Consider the following 15,585-nt stretch of genomic DNA (forward strand, 5'->3'; position numbering starts at 1 on the left):
TGGAGAAAGCTCTCAAATGGCCACAAGTGAAAGCAGATGATGGGAAAGTGTTAAATGCTTACGCAATGTTCCTGATAGGATGTCGTAACTCTATGGAAAACATTGAGTTCTTGGAAGAGATGGATAATCCTACCAATCTGCGTGCGTTGATATCCAAACTGCCCTACAAAATGAAAGAACGTTGGCGAACAGAAGCTTTCAACCTCAAAGAACAACGTGGTAACAGGGCCAGATTTACTGATTTGGTGAACTTCATAGATCGGCAAGCTAAAATAGCAATTGATCCTCTCTTTGGCGACATATCTGATAGTCGCTCACCTATAGCTGCTAAGATGAACCAAAAAGGCAGTGAAAAAGGAGTTTCGTGGAAGCAGTTTTGCAACCAATGTTGTTCCTGAATCCAAAGAGCTTCACGAAAGAACTGCCAAGGTCAAGCTTGCTAGCAATGGAAAAGCGGTGAACGCCTTTGATAAACCCTGTATGTACTGTCAGCAGTCACACGCTCTTGCTTCATGCAGTAAGATCAAAGGCCAGTCTCATCAAGAACGAGTTGAATTCCTAAAATCAAAGGGTCTATGTTTTGGTTGCTTGATCCCTGGACATCTCAGTAAATCTTGTAAATGAAAAATAGAATGCAAAGAGTGTGGATTTAAGCACCTGATATTCTGCATAACGATGGCAGTTCCGCCTCACCACAAAAGAATGATGGTGTTATTGGTGAAGAGTTGCTAGCTGTTGAGGTTCCCATCACACAGGAGTCTTGCGCCCTTACAGGAGCCGGAGAAGCTGATTGTGGGCTGTGGATAGTACCGGTGAAAGTCAAGTCAAAAAATAGTGAACAGTATGTAGAAACGTACGCCTTTCTAGACCCGGGAAGCATGGCAACATTCTGCACGGAAGACTTGCAAAGGAAATTTAATGTGAAGGTGAAACCAACCCAAATACGTCTCAGCACCATGGATCAAGATGCACCAGAAAACCAGAAGCTCATGGATAGTCTGGTTCTATCAGAACTCAAAGTGTGTGGGCTGAAGGACAGTATGTACGTTGAGTTGCCCAAGGTGTTTACTCATAGCAGCATACCTGTTCATGTCGGACACATACCCAAGCAGTCTGATATCCAACAGTGGCCCTACCTAAGTGAAGTGAACTTGCCAGAGTTAAAAGCTGATGTAGGTCTACTTATTGGAGCAAACTGTTCAAAAGCGATGAAGCCCTGGCGCATCATTAACGGCCAGGATGGATGTCCTTACGCCATCAAAACGACAGTAGACTGAGTTGTGGGTGGACCTGTAAGGAGAAATGAAGTGGAGAGTGAAACACCTCACTCATTCGTGAACAGAATTTCATTGGTGGAGATAGAAAACTTGTTGATCCAACAGTACAACACTGACTTCCCGGAACGCAATTATGAGGACAAAGAAGTGCTGTCTCATGAAGACAAAGCTTTTTTGCGGTCTGTGGAAAAGACAACAGTTTTTAAGATTGGGCATTACTGTGTCGGATTGCCACTCCGTAATGAGAAGCTCCAGATGCCTAACAATCATAGTGTGGCAGAGCAACGCATTGCGTCCTTGGAAAGGAAGTTCAGGAAGAGTCCTGAGTTCTTTGAAGATTACAAGAACTTCATGGAAGCAATCATTATCAAGGGCTACGCAGTACGGGTTCCAACAAACCGACTGATCCGAGAGGACAACAGGGTGTTCTATATACCACACCATGGAGTCTACCACCCAAAAAAGAAGTAGTTTCGGGTGGTATTTGACTGCACATCCTCCTATCAGGATCGGTATGTGAATAGTGAGTTGCTTCAGGGGCCCGATCTGACCAACACGTTGGTTGGTGTCCTCCTCAGATTCCGGGAGTAGCCTGTAGCAGTAATGGCAGACATTGAGTCAATGTTCTATCAAGTTAATGTGCCAGAACATGATGCAGACTTTTTCCGCTTTCTTTGGTGGCCCAACGGTAAATTAGACGAGCCCATGAAGGAATTCCGAATGGCAGTGCATCCTTTTGGAGCCACTTCTTCTCCAAGTGTGGCCTCATATGCACTGAGAAGAACTACGGAGGATCACAGGGACACTGTATCTCCAGATGCAGTTCAGACGGTTCTGCGCCATTTCTACGTAGACGACTGCCTGAAAAGTGTAGCCACAGAAAACGATGCAGTGAGATTGGTCAAGGAACTTCAAGCTTTGAGTAGCAGTCGAGGGTTCACCTTAACAACATGGATGAGCAACAGCAGAAAAGTGCTAACGTCAATTCCTGCAGAGCACAGAGCCACTGAAGTCAGAGACCTGGATTTACGACATATATATATATATATATATATATATATATATATATATATATATATATATATATATATATATATATATATATATATATATAGCATGCTTTCCATCAAGGCTTTCATTCCAGTCAAGATGTTCCTTACAGAGATCTTTCAACAAAAGTTTAGCACATATATATATATTTTTTTTAGCATTATGACAATTCTTATTGCCACAAAAAAGTGTTGTGCACCTGGTGGACTGGGAGGGGAAGCTTAGTCTGGGAAGATTAGTCTTAAAAGTAGACAGGGTGTCTGCCTCAGGAAGCCTGTTGATTTAACAGGAAGCCAATGAAGGGAAGCTACAAATGGAGAAATATGATCCCTCTTGTTGATTTTCATCAGAACTCTTGCTGCAGCATTTTGGATCAGCTGAACACTTTGAACTGCATTTTGTGGACTTCCTGATAGTAAAGAATTACAATAGCCAGCCTTGAAGTAACAAATGCATTGACTAATTTTCAGCATCCCTCCTGGACAGAATGTTTCTAATTTTGGGCAATATTCCGGAGGTGAAAAAAGGAAACTCTAGTAACATGTTTAATATGGGATTTAAATGACATGTCTTGGTCAAAAATAACACCAAGAATTTTTACTTTGTTACCAGAAGCCAAGTGAATGGCTTCCAGATTAAGTGGTTGATTAAGAAGTTTATTTTTTGAGGACTCTGGTCCAAAGATTACAACTTCTGTCTTGTCAGAATTTAAATGCAGGAAATTTAAAGTCATCCAGCTTTTGATGTCATCAAGACATGACTGCAGTCCAAGTAACTAATTGGATTCATCAGGATTTATGGATAAATATAACTGAGTGTCATCAGGATAACAGTAGAAATGAATCCCATGCTGTCTGATAATTTTGCCAATCGAAAGCATATATATATATATATATATATATATATATATATATATATATATATATATATATATATATATATATATATATATATGGGCTCTTTTTAGCATTAAGACAATTCTTATTGCCACAAAAAAGTGTTGTGCACCTGGTGGACTGGGAGGGGTATGGTGCTGGATTCCTGGCCATTCCATCATGGGTCCCACACTCATCACAGACTTCGAACAGTGCACCGCTTCTTCTTCTACTGGTTGGGTGCTTCTAGTGGCCTTTTTTGTGGGGGGTTTGGGGTTATGGTGCTTGTGAGGTGCATTCTCAACTTTCTCCAACAGGCTGGAGCATGTAAGGAGTCAGAAGATAGCAGGAACGTATCGGAGCATTGGCTCACCCAGAGTGGTGCCTGACTGAACCTTTGCTCCTTGTCTCTCCTGATTACCGTTTCCTGTCTAACCTCATTTGTCTCTCTTGGACTGGGTCGATATCACAATAGTCTCACGAGAAGATCCTCCATCCATGCTCTTGGTCTGAATCCCAAGCGACTTTCTGGCACTTCGGGTTACCCCCGCTCCTCTATCTCAGCTGGTGTCCTGTTTCCATCACCTGACCAACATAACCTGTCCACCCTCCAACACTTAGTACCATAGAGTCATTAACACATGCCGCCGACAACCTGGCAGCCAAAGCTCATAGCCTCACATTGTCTCTCCAGGATTCCACCATTCAACCCTTCCGTAAGTCAGACTCTGCTTCACCCTCTAACCGATTGGGTTCCTTGATGCTCACTACTATCCACTCATCGCTCACATTCCGGGACCAGAACCCTCCCAGTCACCCGGTCCCCAGTTCCAGAAGCCCCTCATCAGTCCACAACCCAAACTTTAAGTAAAAAACACTTTTAATTTAATGCTTTTCCTTGTGTTTGCTGGTGTGGTTCGAAATGGAAAACATAAACATTACATTACGGGAAACCTTGCTGTGACGCTCCTCCTTCAGGGGCTTTCCTGAAAGGGGTTAGTCTGAACATAATTAGGCGCCTGCCTTGCATGTGCAATGAGGAGGCAGTGCGGTGCAAAGCACCGCACGGCTCCTATTCACCTCTAAACGGCTTCTTTATTAATATTATTAATTATTTGTGCGTTAATGCGGCCCGAACCGTAGCTTGCACCCCCACAACATAGGTATCAAAACGTGAGGTTCGGTCGGCAATAGTGTGCTACTACTTTTATTGGGGTTTCGAGTTACCATGGCGACAAAATTAATGAAAACCCACCCCAAAAAAACCCATAGGAATGAATGGAGTCGGGAAGAAAAAAAGCCTCAAAATGACCATTTTCAACGCTGTACTGTGTCGTCATGCTTTCACCTACGAACACCGTTTAACTTCCAGTTTGTAGATATATCTGTGAACTACTCAGAAGTGAAAACAGAATGTGGATATCTTTTATCGTCTCTTCACAGTTACTCCTCAAAGCTCATGTCCAAAAATCAGCGAAATCATCGTTTACAATGAAAGTCAATGACGGAATTCTCCAACCGCTAGTGGCCCACTCTAGCTTTTTTAAAGATTTCAAAACTCCGAACAACTTGACCTTACTCGCTCAATTTTCACTCTACGTAGACAAATTATACATCAAAACGTAGGTATTTTTGTCAGGATTCGGGAAATGTAATCCTCATTGGTGTGGCATTTATAGATTTTTCGCAAATCACCTCAGACCGACACAAACCCGAAACCTCCCCCATTCATTTCCTATGGAGCGGTTTTGAAAAATGACGTCTAAAAATCCAAAACATCACATGTTTTCGCATCGTCGCTACTCCTAAACCGTTTTATGTACAGACATGAGACTTTCACACATGAATGTCCCAACCCTTCTAGCGCTCACAAAAAAGGAATTTTGTGGATAACTGTTACGGTTTTTCCGCAGGAACAATTTGTTCGGGAGTAGCGAATGTGCAAAATCCTAAAAACGCTTTGGAGCTGCATTTTCCCACATCATCCACTTTTTTACATCGTCGCTGTGCCTACACCGATTCTTGTACAAACATAAAAATGTGCACCATAGTCCTCAAAATCTGTCAGTCTTCATCTGCCTCACCGTGCATGCCCAAAAACCTGTTTGAAGCCTCAGCTCAGTCTGCCTGTCTGCTCTCAGCCTCACCAGACTCTGCAGAGGTTTTGCTTGCCTGCTCCAAGGTCTGATTTATTATTTCTTTACAAACCTTTTAAAGACAACACTATTTGGCTGAATATTGGGTTCTTTGATTTTCTGGCTCATTACTCAAGGCTTCATTCGAGAACCCCCCAACTTGATCAAAATGATCTTTGCTATACCATTTCGGAGTTATTTTACACATAAGTTTGTTAAAAAGCCTTAATTATTTTGCTGTACTTCACACACTGCTACCCAGTCTCCTGTTTTTTTATTAATCTCTTTGTACTTACTCCTGCACTGTGTCAGATGTCACTCCTCTACCGGCTATAGTGATAATTCTACATGTAATAGTTATTTTTCTACTGTTAGCGTGACGCTGCTACTGTTAGCAATTTACGGTTGGTAATTAGATGCTTAGAATCACAACTATACAATTCTCAGTGTAAAGTACCATTTGTTTTGCTTGAGAGGTAAATGTTTTTAATTAACAGAATAAGCTCAATCATACCTCAGAATCAGAAATGCTATAATAATCCCAGAGGGAAATTGTTGTTTCAGTACAATTGCCATAACAATACCTTCGAGCTTATCTAGAAATCAGATTTGAACCGTTAAATAAAAAATCTGGCAACCTCTGATTTCTATCTAAGCATGTTCATGTATATGGATGGCTGTGTCAAAATCTGGAAATAAATTCCAAGTGAGAATGTGCTTTTGAAAATCAAAAGTTCATAGACACTCCATATGCAATCAGACTGAGTTTGACCTACTTTATATAAAAAAAGAATGGACAAATAATTTTGCATCAACAGGCATACCCCAAAATACATCGCAAAGCATAGACTCTGTTGCTAAACACCAATGTTCAACACAGTTTTCATGTTTTAATGTGTAAAGGTTGTTGATAGCCATGTATAATTTCCCTTCCAATTAACAATTACGCACTACTTTGTGTTAGTATGTAACAAAAATGGACAATAACACACATTGAAGTTAGTCGTCACAACATGACAAAATGTGGTTAAGTTCAGGAGGAAAGAATTGTTTTACAAGATGCTGTAGCTATAAAAGCCATATTGCCTTACACATAACAAGCTTAATTCTCAAGTAAGGTGCTTCAAGATGTAGCCTAAGAGGAGCCAACAACAGTAGCAAAGCCAGTCCTTATCAGCATACATCTTGCTTTATTTAGGGGTAAAAGTGTGGACAAGACTAAAAAGAAATCAACTTAGAGAACAACAACAAAGTAGCAGAGGCAAAAATACCAAAATGGATTTGCCAAAGCATGACACAGCTAAGTCAGAGCCACAAAGCAGCTAGAGCATATACTTCTCTGTGACACAAATACAGAGTTAAAAACCTTGATTTATGCATGTCAAGGCTGACTTAATGTTGTCAACATGTTATTTGAAAAGGGAAGGCATCTGTATACACATTCACATTTGAACTTGTTTCCAATGACAACGGTGTGGCATTTAAACCATGTTCTCCATCACATTACGCTCAAGCTGGCTGTCTGAAGATGAGCTGATTATAAGCGACCTAAGGGAATTGTGTTCAGTAATGGCATTGATTTGTGTCTGAGTGTGTGTGTGTTTGTGTGTGTGTCATAGACTTTCACAAATATGCTCTCTCTGCGACTTCATCCATCAGTCTAATTACAAATGAATCCAGTTAATTCTTCATTATCATTAACCTTGGCAATCCCCCCTAAGAACACAGCCATCTGGTTATTCTTTCAAAACTTGCAATTTAAGTATTTTACACCCATATGCACACAAACACATGATAGTGAGCATAAAAATTATAAGCCACACTTTCTGCTGGCAGTCCCAGCACAACAGAGGTCTAATTCTCTCTCTCTCTCTCTCTCTCTCTCTCTCTCTCTCTCTCTCTCTCTCTCTCTCTCTCTCTCTCTCTCTCTCTCTCTCTCTCTCTCTCTCTCTCTCTCTCTCTCTCTCTCTCTCTCTCTCTCTCTCTCAGAAGAGACAAGCAGAGCGATAAAAGTTGGAGCCTCACACTTCTACCTCAGTTAATGAACCCCTGCCGTGGAATTCTTGTTAATGGATTAGTCCATTATGATTAGTTCATGATAGCCATGGTGCCAGCACACAGCCTGACATTTGTTATTTTACATGTTGCATCGAGCCTTCCTCATTACTTCACTTCAATCAATCAATTAAGAGGCACTGCTTCATTTAAGCCTGACTGATAATAACAGAAGATAAATGTCTTTAATTCAGTTATTGCTACCATATGGTATGCTATGTCTGAGATGATCTGCAGGTAAACAGCAGAAAAAAAACACTGTTTAACATAAGTATCAATTTATAATAATTATTTAATGCAGGATTAAGTCAATGGCACAGGCTTATTTTTGAGCTGTATTTTATTGGGACTTTATGTGGTAAAGTGACCCATTGCAGTGCATCATTAATTTTATCTTTTCCTTTTTTTACAAATGAAAACCCTAAAAATGAATTACTGTTTAGAATATTATTAAATTATTAATATTTTAATTAACTTGATAGACTAGATGAAATAAGTTATATAAATTAATTACACACAGACTGGTGATTTCAAGCCTTTATTTCTGTTAATTATGATGCTTTTCTGTTTACAGCAAATTAAAATACAAGATTTGATTTCTTAGATGAGAAAATTACATCAAACCAACAGCGGTGGAATGGGGGTGCATGCAGACCCCCTGAAAACAGCTCTGCCACTCCTTATGCCCCTCCCCAGAGCCCAGCATTGCTGATGATTATAGACTCATATTTTGTGGTTATTGGTTTATCTGATTCAAAGTCAGATCGAAAGGTGGCTTTCATGGCTGCTCTGTGTGCTCTCATGTCTATCAAACTGGCCCTGGATGTGCGCCACACACTTGGTAGAAAAAAAGCATTCCCATGGACCTTTTGCTCCTTTATCGTGCAATTTGATTGGTCGGATTACAAACTGTAAGTTACTCGTGCTGCTGGCCAGGCACTACCTACAAGCCACTGGAGAGAGTGAACAAAATGGACTGCTTTATTATACCTACCCACTCCACCATAACCTGACAATGAGTTCAAAGAAAAAGTAGAAGAGAAACCGCAGCTGTGAAACTACACGCAGAGGCTGTGATGGACTGGCAGTCCAGGGCTGTCTTCCTGCCTCGTTTGTTACTCGAACAGGGCTACAATAAAAGGACACAGCTCATTTTAGAGCAGCCGCAAAGCCAATAGGGGAGTCTGTTGTGTGTCTGCACACTAGAAGAGGTGGCATAACTCAGGCTGAAGTTAGCAGTAAAACTTGAATGCTAACCTAGAATGAGCTGATCGTAAGTTACGGCTAATCATATACAGTATTAAAAGTTTCATAATGATTACGTAATGACAATACAAACTTTTGATTGTTATATTCACCCAGCAATACATGAGGTGGAGGTTTACTCTAATAAGCATCAGCAGGGTCCTCTGTGCAACAAAGAGTAGAGGGATTTTCACCTGATATCCAATTAGACTCAAAACCTCTGCTGAACCCTGGAGAAGGACTGCCAGGCAAATTGGCTCTGGTTCTTGAATCAGGCTGGTTCTTGAAACAGGCTGGGACATAGATCTTGTCTGCCTGTCAGCACTTGGCAAAGATTGTGCTCAAAAGAACAGCCCAGGTCCTGTCCAGATCATGTCCAGAATACAGAAGCTGATAAGATGTCCAAATGTGGGCAAGGTGAGAAACAGGAAGTCCAGGAAGAAAGACATGCTAGGCATGCATGAAACCCTGGACATCTACTCACTCAAAAGGCTTTCAAAATTCTGGCGATAGGTGCCTGTGGAGCAGGGGTGTGGCCATGTGGTGGCCAAGGGTGGCCGCGGCCCCCATTGGTCAGACGATGGCCACCACATTGGCCCCCCCTACGGACACACCCCCTTAACACAACGCTGAGGAAAACACGCTGGTATTTAAAAAATAAAATAAAATAAATACTTCATCAAATAAATACAATTTAGGTGTCGTGTCTTTAAATTAATCATTTATTAATTTATCATTAATGCAATCATTCTGATAAAAGTATATGCAAATTGCAACACAAGGGAAGGAGGTGCACGTCAACAGCGTGACCACGAGCACAAAGAGATACAATCCACGGGAGCAACGAATCAAAGCAGCAATCTGTGATTCCCGCCTGGCATTGTTCTCAGGAGTCAACGTCTGGATCGCCCTTCAAAGCTGAAGAACAGACCTCGCTTATTTATGTTTCTTCAGTAGTCAAATATACAGGTGAGTATGCTGACTGTGTGATACTAGACAGGATTAAAGTCATGTGGATGTTTTTCACCGTAAATGCTATGTAAAATGAATGTCCCATGCCGGTAGTTGCAAGGCTGCTAAACACCTGCTAACGCCGGTTGCAAGGCTGCTAACATCTACAAATGACCTCTGCTGCCTAGCAAGCTAGCATGATCCAAGTAGCAAATCTCGCCACATAATGTAGCCTCAATATAACACACAGGAACCATGGTATTTTATAAACAAAAGAGAGTAAGGCCAGCGTATGATTATACACGTTTATTTGACTGGATACGTCGAAGAAGAAAATCCATCCATTTTTCCGTACTGAAGTTCAAGCAGAAGAACAAAAGGTGGGAGGCAAAGAGCAGGCACAGGCAGTGCAGGATGAGGAGGAGAAAAACGAGGCAGAAACTGGTAGAGAAGACGAGAGCAGGGTGCAGAATGAGACAGCAGGCAGGCTTGCCAAAATATGCCCTTCAGGTAGGCTAAGTGAAGAACAGGATCATGTACAATGCTCAAGTGTATAAGTGGAACTTGCAGGGGGATGATTTCAGCATGTTGGAGAATGTTTGTGTGAGAGCACTAGTCTTTTTCGGAGAGTTAAGCGTTTACGAGACCGAGTAAGGAGTCGCATACAGGAGCTGAATGCTCTTCAGGAGAAACTTACTATTAAAAAGCCAAAAACTAACATTAAAGCCGAATACAAGGGACGCCAACATTTATAGAATCAACACATTTGTATCCCAAATGGTTTTAAATCGGCTTTTCTGATTATTTTTCGGCTTTTCAATTCAGTTTCTATTGAACTGCATCCATCGCCTATTTTGTGACTCCTTTCTCCTCCCTTCTCGTAAGCACTGGGACGTGCCGAGACGAGCCATACACATCCCTGCTTTTCGCAACGATCCGGGGACAATTGATCTACGCTACGATAACCCAATAACGTATATTGCACAGCGCGTAGATCAAATCTCCCCGGATCATTGCGAAAAGCAGGGATGTGTGGCTCGTCTCAACCAGACCGGACCGGCTTTTCAATAGTTGAAGTTTCTCCTGAAGAGCATCCAGCTCCTGTATGCAACCTCTTGAATACACACGGCTTAAGAATTTATGGGATGTTTGTTTATTCGCACATCCCATCTACAATATCCCCAAAGCTGTTACTACACTCACACACTTATTGGACTGTGTTCATCTGTAAGGACTGTGCATTTTGTAGGGAAGCTGAAATCTCAATATACTTTGTATAATGTCAATAGAGGCGTTCTGTTCTTTTTTATTTCTATTTTACTAATATGTAATTCCTTGGTGTTCTACAGACATATCCAAATCGACCAGTGAAGCGCCAGCACAGCCTCAACTGGCACAACTCCCAAGGACTCAACAAGGCGACAGGAACAGGAGCTGCAAGGGTGAATGGTACGCTGTTCACCCTTGGTTAGAGTACTTGGTGTGTGAAGATTCTGCTTTTTGTTATGCATGTAGGCATTTCAGCTTGCCTGGTCATGTTGAGTCTACATTCACTGCAGGCTTAGGGTTCAGAAATTGGAAAAAGGCTACATGTACAGATGGTGGGTTTGCTGCACACAGCAGATCTGAGCATCACAAGGATGCAATGTTAGCATGGAAGGAATTTCAATTAGCGGAAAAAAATCAGGGATCTGTTATGGAGCAACTAAATCAAAATTACAACAAAATTGTGGAAGAGAACAGGGAGTACATTAAAACCCTAGCTGAAGTGGTTCTGCATTGTGCAACTCAAAACATTGCTTTGCGAGGCCACTGGGAGTCAATGGATCTTAGTAGGAAAGGGAACTTTTTGGGAATGTTAGATATCATCGCAAAGCATGATGAAAAAGTTGGGAAGAAAATGAATGGTCCTAGGAATGCGAAGTACACAAGCCCTGACATTCAAAATGAAATTTTATCATGTTTGGCCGAGATGGTTCGCATTTCCATTATAAAAGAAGTCAAGGAAAGTGGTGCTTTCAGCATACTTGTGGATGAAACGAAAGACAAAAAGAAAATGGAGCAGAAGTCTTTTGTTCTCCGCTATTACTACAATGGTGAAATCCATGAGAGCTTTTTGGAGTTTGAGGTAGCGGATGCCTTAGATGCAGAGAGCCTCAGCCTGAAGATTATTCGCCTCTTGCAACGGTATGGGCTGGATTACAAAAACAATCTAGTTGGACAGGCGTATGACGGGGCAGCTGTAATGAGCGGGAAAAAGAGTGGTGTGCAGGCAAGAATTAAAGAGGTTGCCAATGTGGCATTCTACGTTCACTGTTCTGCGCATTGTCTCAATTTGGTTCTCGTTGACACTGTGAAGGGGCTGCCAGAAGCTGACTGTTTTTTTTCCCTGTTACAGCAGCTTTATACTTATATGTCGGGCTCGGCTGTGCACTCAAAATGGTTAAATGTCCAAAAGGACATGTACTCTGGAGATGCCCCAAGAGAGCTACAAGCATTAAGTGACACCCGGTGGGCCTCCAGGTACAATGCCTGCCGTAATCTCTGGGACAGGTTGCCAGCTGTTGTGAAGGTACTTGAGGATCTAGCTGATGAAAACAGTGGTGAAAGGACAATAGGTGCCAGGGGCCTTTTGCCTCAGATAAACTTACAGTTCATTGCATTTCTTGCTATATTTAAGAAACTGTTGGGAGATGCCAAAATGCTATCAGATCTGCTCCAGTCCTCCTCTCTGGATCTAGCTAAAGCGGTAGACCTTGTGGAGACACTAATTGATACATTTCAGTCTTATAAGACAGAGCAGGTGTTTGGAGATTTGTGGGACACTGTGCTGGAACTCGCAAAGCAATGTGACATCAGTATAGATGCTGCTCCAAAGTGCAAAAGAAAGCTTAGTGCAAAGCTACAAGGTCATCATGTTTTATCTACTGTGGGAAGCCATGACATAGGGGATGACAAAGACTACTACAGGACAGCAATATTCAATCTGGTTTTGGATAGGATGCTCAGTGAGATTAGAAGCAGATTTTCCAGGCAAAACTGCGAAATCATGCGTGGAATACATGCTTTAAATCCTAATAGAACAATTTTCTGTGATAAAAATACCCATTTTGCATTTGCTAAAATGTATGGATGCGACCTTGTTGATCTGGAGCATGAACTCCACCAGGTTAAAAGACTTTTAGACCGTAAGGTGAAACAAGGGATGCAGACACCGCATACCATTGTAGATCTCACAGCTTTTATCGAACCTTACCAAGAGGTCTTTGATGTTTTTGCAAGGCTTTGCAAAATTGCACTGGCCTTGCCAGTCAGCACAGCTGCATGTGAACGCAGCTTCTCTTGTTTAAAGCTTGTGAAGACACACCTGAGAACTACCATAGAAGAGGGAAGGCTCAGTGATCTTGGGGTGTTGAGTATTGAACACAGGAGGGCAGCATCTTTAAACTTAGAGGAGTTTGTCGACAGATTTGCTGCCAATCATAAAAAACGTAGGATACAACGTCTGTAATAGTAATGTTGAGTAGTGATGTTCTGGCCAATGTTTTGTTGTTATGGGCCACTGACTTTTCTTTTGTTTTGATTCCAATGTAAACATGTATTGTAACCAGTTGTAACAAACCACTGTGCCATGAAACACGTTCAGTTCAGAGACCATGCCATGAGCTAAGAGCTTGTTCTTTCAAAATAAATACAAATATAGTTTTTTGGACATTTGTTTTGTGTCTTCTCTGTGGTGGTCAGTGTTCATTATAATAATAATAATAATAATAATAATAATAATAATAATAATAATAATAATAATAACAATGATGATGATGATAGTGGTGGTGATGATGATTTGAATTTTAGTTTAAATTGGATATGGTCCACTTTTTAATCTGGGTCAGTGTAGGTGCTATAACAAATTGGTTTAATTTCAGCAATATTATTATCCAAGGAGTAATAAACATTATTCATATCTATTTCTGAACTTAAACTAATACTTAAAGTTATGGAATAAGGGACTGACAACAACATAATGGAAGGAGGATGAATCGGATGTTATCTTCAATCTTCAATTCAGTTTTTTTTCTGGGTTATTTGCGGTCTGTGGCTCCCCCTACAGTTATTTTTTGCTATATAGCATAAGCTGTCAACTTTGACAGCGCTACGGAAACGTCATCATATTCGTGCACCGTCATTGGGTAGATTGGCTGGCGCATTACGATGACGCGCATGCTCAAACGTGTGTTCAACATCTATAACAACAGTTACCTGTAAATGCAGCGAGTTGCAGTATTGAATCGCTGATGTTGTTGCAATTAGCCCAATAAGATATTGTGTCGCCTAAAGCGCTGTTTAGTCAACTCACGGCGGATAAAGGGGGTGGGGAAATAGATAAATTGACAAGTCTGTGGACGGGAACTCTGGATGTTTGGATTTCACTGTTTTGGTGTAGACATACGCCAGCAAACAAAACTTGACTTGACAGACAGCTTGAATTTTCCTTTTAAAGTTCCCCATGGCTGTTGAAAAACTTACAGAACTAAACAAATCCAGACACGAATTAGCTCAATTCTCGAGACTTAAAAGGAACAACGCAACGCCGACATGTCAAGGAATTTATTCGCTATCTAATCTTGGCTGCATTTTTAGTAAACACCGGCCGTGGAGTCAAATTGTTGGACATTGTGAAACATAAACAATAACCTCTAACTCCAGAATTGTCGGGACTGCTTTATTGGAAAACTTTGCTGTCTGATTAATCCCAAATTTGTGTTCGCTATTAAAATATTTGACTCTATACTGCTGTGACAACTACAGCGCGCAGAGGTTAAGGAAAAAAAGTCACAACATTCATAGGATAGACTACGAACCAGCAATGAGCTGCAATTTATTATAAAGTTGATATCAGAGGATTCATATCATATGATAAATTATGTTGAACTGTTTCGTTGCACTCTCATTTGGGTTCTGTTAACAACAAATACATGACAGTAGCTGTCCTTGGTGCTGACGCGTTGTCACCGCTGCGTCTTCAGTCAAACAATTCCATAGGCGTACTTCCTGTTTATATTATTATTCTTCGTGAGATTTCTCATTCATTTTTTCATAGGGAGACAATATAGGAGATACTTGGTGAATTGAGTAAAATGTTTAACTATGAGATAATTAGCCAAGACAAATGTTTTTGTATTGCAAGTTGTCTGAAAGTTAATGATTAAATATGCAAATGAGATCACACCTACTTATATGTGGTAAAATCTTAAACAGTAAACAATTTAAAACATAAAACCAATTGCAAAAGTAGCGATTCACACATTTTATTGATACTTAATCCACCCTACATCACATATGAAAAATCTACCTTCATCACCTTAATGGAACATACTTTTTTAAAGGTCAGAAGTAGCCGATTTCCTATACATTTTGCCATTCAGTGGGTAAAACCTGCTACTGTTGACCTCAGAAAAAGTATGTTCCACTAAATTGATGAGGGTAGATTTTTAATATGCGATGCAGAGGGGTTGAAAGATCAATATAATGTATGAACCATTATTTGCAATTTGTTTTAGGTTTAGTCTGTTATCACAGATTTTATCACATATTTCAGTACATATGACCTCATTTGCAAATTTAATCATATTTCAGAAAACTTGCAATACAAAAAATATTTGCCCTAATGTGTAACAACTGTGAAAGTTTCAAACCAATATGTCATAGTTAAACATTTTATCCTATTCATTTAGTATCTCCTATTATGTCATCCGATGGAAAAATGAATGGGAAATCTCAAACTTTGACCTTGGAAAAAAACATGTTCCACTAAATATCAATTTGTAGATATTTCATACATGATGCAAGGTGGTTTAAGGGTCACTTTAAAAGTAGGAACCATTACTATTGTAATTCATCCAGCGTTTTGGCCTTTTTACAGCTAGACTGACCGGCATATTGTGACTCAAGCCTGACTCTAGACTAAGCCACAAAGTCAAAAATCAACACCTCACCTCA

The sequence above is a fragment of the Fundulus heteroclitus genome, unplaced genomic scaffold, assembly GCF_011125445.2.
Source record: "Fundulus heteroclitus isolate FHET01 unplaced genomic scaffold, MU-UCD_Fhet_4.1 scaffold_104, whole genome shotgun sequence".
In the NCBI taxonomy this organism is placed as follows: Eukaryota; Metazoa; Chordata; class Actinopteri; order Cyprinodontiformes; family Fundulidae; genus Fundulus; species Fundulus heteroclitus.